At 48.5% G+C, this 8,236-nt stretch overlaps 1 non-coding gene across 1 annotated transcript; it reads right to left on the reverse strand.

Moving 5' to 3' along the window:
- Nucleotides 1-1,192: 1,192 nt before the first annotated feature.
- Nucleotides 1,193-1,265, reverse strand: trnav-cac (transfer RNA valine (anticodon CAC)). The gene has a single exon. It is a non-coding gene; the product is annotated as a tRNA-Val (tRNA).
- Between the last annotated feature and the right edge of the window lie 6,971 nt (nucleotides 1,266-8,236).

Genomic DNA, 8,236 nt, shown 5'->3' on the forward strand with positions numbered 1-8,236 from the left:
CTCCAAGGCGTACTGAGGCGACCCTCTTGTCCACCGGGGTAAACTCCAACGTAGCGGCGCTCCAACAGAACTATATATTATATCCAAACAAGCCTTAGTGATGAAGTTGAAGATTATATATTATATTTATTTACCTCACCCCGTGGTGGATTTGGTGCAGGTGTAGTCATCAATGCTGTCACTGCATCCCTTCTCTGTGAAGACGCAACAGGTTTGAGTAGGTTAACAGAGAGTTGATAATCCTACAGTTTCTACAGGTTTCTATATGTCAACTTTAAAGTGCCCCTCAGAAAGGCAATTCATAGTGTTATATGTAAATCAGATGATGTTTTGTCATATAAGGCAGATTTCCAGTTGCCAGCAGGAGGCGCTATGACCAAAAGTCAATTTTGACCTATAGATGACCTCAGGCCTGGACCCTTGTCAATCGTGAGAAATTTTGGGCAGCCTCGACAGGGATGCACGAAAAGCTCCGCCGGAGGTGTGAGTTGACAGTCTGTCAGACATGGACCTTCTCCAGATGTTCCCAATTTACCCGCACTACCTGACCTTTGGCCTAGGCTGCTCTGGTACCACGTACACTTATGAGCATCCCTATGTTGGAACGTGAGCAGAAAAAGTTGTTGTTTGGCAGTACTTTCAGTCAAAAGAAGGCCATTGAAGTCCAGCTACATGTTCTATAGCCAAAAAGCCAAAAAGCATAATATGTGCTCTTTAAAGAGAAATAGCCCGTGCAGTTGCTGAATCTGTTTTCATTTCAGATCAACAAAGGTCAGTTTAAAAGATTTTCCTCAGATTTTGAGAGACTCTCGTCACGCTCATCCCTCTCGCCATTTCCTGGTGAGTCCCCGACTGCCCTGCCTCCGACTGAACATGTCAGGTCGGCCAAAATGAACGCCGACAGACCCTCAGATTGACGACGGCACGGGACACACCGAACACACTCGAGTCACCAACCTCGCCAGACTGTCCAACGGCCGATTATCGGCTTGGTGTAGCTTTAGGCGAACGTGATAACCACTACACTACGGAAACCCTGAGGATCAACACGATGCATTCAGGAACAAATAGGAAACTGGACTCAAACTCTCATCACTTCACTTTCAATTTTTTTACGTAACATTGGCTCGCGTAAGCTCGGATGCAGCGACTGTAAAATACCCCTTACAGTTATGTGGCGCTACGACAATAATGTTTCCGCCCGGTCTCGAACCGGGGACCTTTCGCGTGTGAGGCGAACGTGATAACCACTACACTACGGAAACTGCCACATATGAGAACAGCGACATAGTTTGGAAAATACATAATGGAAAAACACCTGTAAAGCAACATGTAAATGACCTGGGGTCTCATTTATAAAACTGTGCGTAGGATCCTCACTATAAGGGTACGTACGCCCAAAAGCCTAAAATGGCTTACGCCGAAAAAAAGTCAGATATATAAAACCGTGTGTACACACACCTGTAAGCAATGTTCCCTTTATAAATCACAGATTGACTACAAGTGGGCGTACGTGGATTTTTTATTTTAACCATAGTCAATGCAAAGCAACTCGTGAATGCTGATCAGTATGTCAATGACCCTGGAAGTTCTTTCGTTACACCAAATCATGCCGACTGGCGGAGAAAAAAAATAAAAATAAAATAAAAAACTCTCACACGCTAGGGAATTGCTGCCAATTGAATTATAATGTCGACCTGTTGTCGCACAGTGTAGGGAAACCGGATCTATAGACTACCATTATTAATAAAATCTTCCAAAACGGCAGGCATTACGGAACTCAGGGACGGCCAGACGTATATAATAAGATTTAACAGAACTATATATTATATCCAAACAAGCCTTAGTGATGAAGTTGAAGATTATATATTATATTTATTTACCTCACCCCGTGGTGGATTTGGTGCAGGTGTAGTCATCAATGCTGTCCATGTCATCGCTCACACACTTCCACAGGACCATATCTCAGGAACTGCATCCAAGAAGAAAAACCTGACTCTTCTTTGGTCTTTCCTAGCAGCTGTAGACATCGTCTGCTGTCACTGCATCACTTCTCTGTGAAGACACAACAGGTTTAATTAGGTTAACAGAGAGTTCATAATCCTACAGAGTTTCTACAGGTTTCTATATGTCAACTTTAAAGTGCCCCTCAGAAAGGCAATTCATAGTGGGGCCAGCAAAGCAAAATGAAAGAAAAAAACTCCTGGTACTAACGTAATACACAATTTAACAACTACAAGATAAAAGCTAGCTAGCTAAATACACAGGTTAACAGCTAGCTTGCTAAATACCAGAATTAACAGCTAGCTTGTTAAATACAAGAAACAGCTAGCTAGCTAAATATAAGAAACAGCTAGCTAGCTAAATACACAGCTGAACAGCTATCTAGCTAAATACACAGGTTAAAAGGTAGCTAGCTAAATACAAGAAACAGCTAGCTAGCTAAATACAAGGCTTCAGGCTGCACTAGATCCATCTGCAATTGAAGAAGAAATATTATGGAGGATGCGGGCATCGATCCCGCTACCTCTCACATGCTAAGCGAGCACTGTACCATTTGAGCTAATCCCCCACAAGGCTGTTTATTTTTAGACGTCACATACAGGCCTCCTCCGAGCTGGACGTGCCTCCACCTAGTCCTGGGTCTTCCCGAGGCCTCCTCCCAGCTGGATGTGTCTCCACCTAGTCCTGAGTCTTCCCGAGGCCTCCTCCCAGCTGGACGTGTCTCCACCTAGTCCTGGGTCTTCCTGAGGCCTCCTCCCAGCTGGACGTGCCTCGCCCTAGTCCTGGGTCTTCCTTGAGGCCTCATCCCAGCTGGATGTGTCTCCACCTAGTCCTGGGTCATCCCCGAGGCCTCCTCCCAGCTGGACGTGCCTCCACCTAGTCCTGGGCCTTCCCGAGGCCTCCTCCCAGCTGGACCTCCCTCCACCTAGTCCTGGGTCATCCCCGAGGCCTCCTCCCAGCTGGACGTGCCTCCACCTAGTCCTGGGCCTTCCCGAGGCCTCCTCCCAGCTGGACGTGTCTCCACCTAGTCCTGGGTCTTCCCGAGGCCTCCTCCCAGCTGGACGTGCCTCCACCTAGTCATGGGTCTTCCCCGAGACCTCCTCCCAGCTGGATGTGTCTCCACCTAGTCCTGGGTCTTCCCCAAGGCAGTACTTTTCACGAAGAATAACAAGGCTGATAGGAAGTGAAGTTGGCTAACGTAGAACATGTTGAGCTGTTGATGCTAACTGTTAGCCTCTCCCGAGGGAAGCTAACGTTAGCTTTTAGCCCAGCAAGCTACATAAACATTTTTTTGCACACAGAAAACACATTTAAGACTTAGAAACCAAACACCGAAACTTCCTATCGTAGGGAAAAGGGAAGAATGTTTCCGCCCGGTCTCGAACCGGGGACCTTTTCGCGTGTTAGGGCGAACGTGATAACCACTACACCACGGAAACCCCTGCGGTAAGTGGGATGCGTTCAGGCACACATAGGAAACTAGCCTGATGCTGCATTAGTAGAGAGAGAACAGCACAACAGTATGTTTGTTTGCTTTCGAGGCTGAGATGACACTAAACATTAGCAGTAGGCTAACTAACCTCAAGCAGTTAAAACACTGACAAAAATAAACACAAGTCCGACCCAAATCGTCCACAATCCGTCTAGTGGCTGCCGCTGGAATTGAGATGTGTAGAATCGACAGCGCATTCATTTTAAAATCCTCAGCGGGAGCATCAACAACTGTCCAAAAGCACGGTAGTGTTATATGGTGGAGCGAAATAGAGAGAGAGACTGGAGAGAGAGAGCGTTATATGGTGGAGAGACATAGAGAGAGACTGAAGAGAGAAAAGGTTATGTGCTGGAGAGAGATAGAGAAAGACTGGAGAGAGAGATAGAGACACTGGAGAGAGAGAGATAGAGAGAGACTGAGAGAGAGAGATAGAGAGAGAGACTGAGAGAGAGAGAGAGAGAGAGACTGGAGAGAGAGAGATAGAGAGAGACTGGAGAGAGAGCATTATATGGTGGAGAGAGATAGAGAGAGACTGGAGAGAGAGAAGGTTATGTGGTGGTGAAAGATAGAGAGAGACTGGAGAGAGAGAGGGTTATATGAACGCAGTATGTTTGTTTGCTTTCGAGGCTGAGATGACGCTAAACATTAGCAGTAGGCTAACTAACCTCAAGCGGTTAAAACACTGACAAAAATAAACGCAAGTCCGACACAAATCGTCCACGATCCGTCTAGTGGCTGCCGCTGGAATTGAGATGTGTAGAATCGACAGCGCATTCATTTTAAAATCCTCAGAGGGAGCATCAACAACTGCCCGAAAGCACAGTAGTGTTGGTGGAGCGAAATAGAGAGAGACTGGAGAGAGAGAGCGTTATATGGTGGAGAGAGATAGAGAGAGAGTGATGAGAGAGAGTGTTATATGGTGGAGCGAAATAGAGAGACTGGAGAGAAAAAGTGTTATATGGTGGAGCGAAATAGAGAGAGACTGGAGAGAGAGAAGGTTATGTGGTGGAGAGAGATAGAGAGAGACTGGAGTGAGAGAGATAGAGAAAGACTGGAGAGAGAGAGCGTTATATGGTGGAGAGAGATAGAGAGAGACTGGAGAGAGAGAGATAGAGAGAGACTGGAGAGAGAGAGCGTTATATGGTGGAGAGAGAGACTGAAGAAAGAGAGCGTTATATGGTGGAGAGAGATAGAGAGAGACTAAAGAGAGTGTTATATGGTGGAGAGAGGAGAGAGAGAGACTGAGAGAGAGAGAGACTGGAGAGAGAGTGTTATATATGGAGAGAGAGAGAGAGAGACTGGAGAGAGAGATAGAGAGAGACTGGAGAGAGAGAGTGTTATATGGTGGAGAGAGATAGAGAGAGACTGGAGAGAGGGTTAATGGTGGAGAGAGAGAGACTGAAGAGAGAGAGGGTTATATGGTGGAGAGAGATAGAGAGAGACTGGAGAGAGAGAGGGTTATATGGTGGAGAGAGATAGAGACTGAAGAGAGAGATAGAGAGAGACTGAAGAGAGAGGGTTATATGGTGGAGAGAGATAGAGAGAGACTGGAGAGAGAGAGGGTTATATGGTGGAGAGAGATAGAGAGAGAAGAGAGAGAGAGAGAGACTGAGAGAGAGAGAGGTTATATGGTGGAGAGAGATAGAGAGAGACTGAAGAGAGAGAGGGTTATATGGTGGAGAGAGATAGAGAGAGACTGGAGAGAGAGAGGGTTATATGGTGGAGAGAGATAGAGAGAGACTGAAGAGAGAGATGTTATATGGTGGAGAGAGATAGAGAGAGACTGATGAGAGAGAGGTTATATGGTGGAGAGAGATAGAGAGAGACTGATGAGATTATATGGTTGAGAGAGAGAGAGTGTGTTATATGGAGAGAGATAGAGAGACTGAAGAGAGAGGGTTATATGGTGGAGAGACAGAGAGAGATGAGAGAGATAGAGAGAGAAGAGAGAGAGGGTTATATGGTGGAGAGAGATAGAGAGAGACTGAAGAGAGAGAGAGATAGAGACTGAAGAGAGAGATAGAGAGAGACTGAAGAGAGGGAGCGTTATATGGTGGAGAGAGATAGAGAGAGACTGAAGAGAGAGAGCGTTATATGGTGGAGAGAGATAGAAAGAGACTGAAGAGAGAGAGCGTTATATGTTGGAGAGAGATAGTGAGAGACTGAAGAAAGAGAGCGTTATATGGTAGAGAGAGATAGAGAGAGACTGAAGAGAGAGAGCGTTATATGTTGGAGAGAGATAGTGAGACTGACCGCGTAATGACCACGTAAATGACCTGGGGTCTCATTTATAAAACTGTGCGTAGGATCCTTACTATCAGTGTACGTACGCCCAAAAGCCTAAATTGGCGTACGCCGAAAAAAAGTCAGATAAAATAAAATAAAAAACTCTCAGACGCTCGGGAATTGCTGCCAATTGAATTATAATGTTGGCCTGTTGTTGCACAGTGTAGGGAAACCGGATCTATAGACTACCATTATTAATAAAATCTTCCAAAACGGCAGGCATTACGGCACTCGGGGACGGCTTTGATATACCAGACGTATCTAATAAGATTTAACAGAACTATATCCATCCATCCATCTTCGTCCGCTTATCCGGTGTCGGGTCGCGGGGGGAGCAGCTCCAGCCGGGGACCCCAAACTTCCCTTTCCCGAGCAACATTAACCAGCTCCGACTGGGGATCGGCGTTCCCAGGCCAGGTTGGAGATATAATCCTCCAAATAGTACTGGGTCTTCCCGAGGCCTCCTCCCAGCTGGACCTCCCTCTACCTAGTCCTGGGTCTTCCCCGAGGCCTCCTCCCAGCTGGAACACCTCCCTAGGGAGGCGCCCAGGGTGCATCCTTACCAGATGCCCGAACCACCTCAACTGGCTCCTTTCAACGCAAAGGAGCAGCGGCTCTACTCCGAGCTCCTCACGGATGACTGAGCTTCTCAACCTATCTCTAAGCCACCCTCCTGAGGAAACCCATTTCGCCGCTTGTACCCTGGATCTTGTTCTTTCGGTCATGACCCAGCCTTCATGACCATAGGTGAGGTAGGAACGGAAACTGACCGGTAGATCGAGAGCTTTGCCTTCTGGCTCAGCTCTCTTTTCGTCACAACGGTGCGATAGATTGAATGCAATACCGCACCCGCTGCGCCAATTCTCCGACCAATCTCCCGCTCCATTGTCCCCTCACTCATGAACAAAACCCCAAGGTACTTGAACTCCTTCACTTGGGGTAAGGACTCATTCCCTACCTGGAGAAGGCATTCCATCGGTTTCCTGCTGAGAACCATGGCCTCCGATTTAGAGGTGCTGATCCTCATCCCAACCGCTTCACACTCGGTTGCGAACCGATCCAGTGAGTGCTGAAGGTCGCAGGCCAATGATGCCATCAGGACCACATCATCTGCAAAGAGCAGCGATGAAATCCCCAGCCCACCAAACTGCAACCCCTCCCCACCCCGACTACGCCTCGATATCCTGTCCATAAATATTACAAACAGGATTGGTGACAAAGCGCAGCCCTGGCGGAGGCCAACCCTCACCTGAAACAAGTCCGACTTACTACCGAGAACCCGGACACAGCTCTCACTTTGGTTGTACAGAGATTGGATGGCCCTGAGAAGAGACCCCTCACCCCATACTCCGCAGCACCTCCCACAGTATCTCCCGGGGACCCGGTCATACGCCTTCTCCAAATCCACAAAACACATGTAGACCGATTGGGCATACTCCCAGGCTCCCTCCAGGATCCTTGCGAGAGTGAAGAGCTGGTCCATTGTTCCACGACCAGGACGGAATCCGCATTGTTCCTCCTCAACCCGAGGTTTGACTATCGGCCGAACCCTCCTTTCCAGCACCTTGGAGTAGACTTTACCAGGGATGCTGAGAAGTGTGATACCCCTGTAATTGGCACACACCCTCTGGTCCCCCTTTTTAAAAAGGGGAACCACCACCCCAGTCTGCCACTCCTTTGGCACCGTCCCAGACTTCCACGCAATGTTGAAGAGGCGTGTCAACCAGGACAGCCCCTCCACACCCAGATTCGGATTCAGGAGTTCCTCAAAGTGCTCCTTCCACCGCCCTATTACCTCTTCAGTTGGGGTCAACAGTGTCCCATCCTTACTGTACACAACTTAGATGGTTCCCCGCTTCCCCCTCCTGAGGTGGCGAACAGTTTTCCAGAAGTACTTTGGTGCCGACCGAAAGTCCTTCTCCATGTCTTCTCCAAACTTCTCCCACACCCGCTGCTTTGCCTCTTTCACGGCAGAGGCTGCAGCCCTTCGGGCCTTCGGTACCCTGCAACTGCCTCCGGAGTCCTCCGGGATAACATATCCCCGAAAGACTCCTTCTTCAGTCGGACGGCTTCCCTGACCACCGGTGTCCACCACGGTGTTCGTGGGTTACCGCCCCTTGAAGCACCTAAGACCCTAAGACCACAGCTCCTCGCCACAGCTTCAGCAATGGAAACTTTGAACATTGTCCACTCGGGTTCAATGCCCCCAGCCTCCACAGGGATGCACGAAAAGCTCCGCCGGAGGTGTGAGTTGAAAGTCTGTCGGACAGGGGCCTCCTCCAGACGTTCCCAATTTACCCGCACTACACGTTTAGGCTTACCAGGTCTGTCCAGAGTCTTCCCCCACCCCCTGACCCAACTCACTACCAGATGGTGTTCGGTTGACAGCTCCGCCCCTCTCTTCACCCGAGTGTCCAAAACACACAGCCTCAGATCAGATGAAACGATTATGAA

This window comes from Perca flavescens, chromosome 13, assembly GCF_004354835.1.
Source record: "Perca flavescens isolate YP-PL-M2 chromosome 13, PFLA_1.0, whole genome shotgun sequence".
NCBI classification, from domain to species: domain Eukaryota; kingdom Metazoa; phylum Chordata; class Actinopteri; order Perciformes; family Percidae; genus Perca; species Perca flavescens.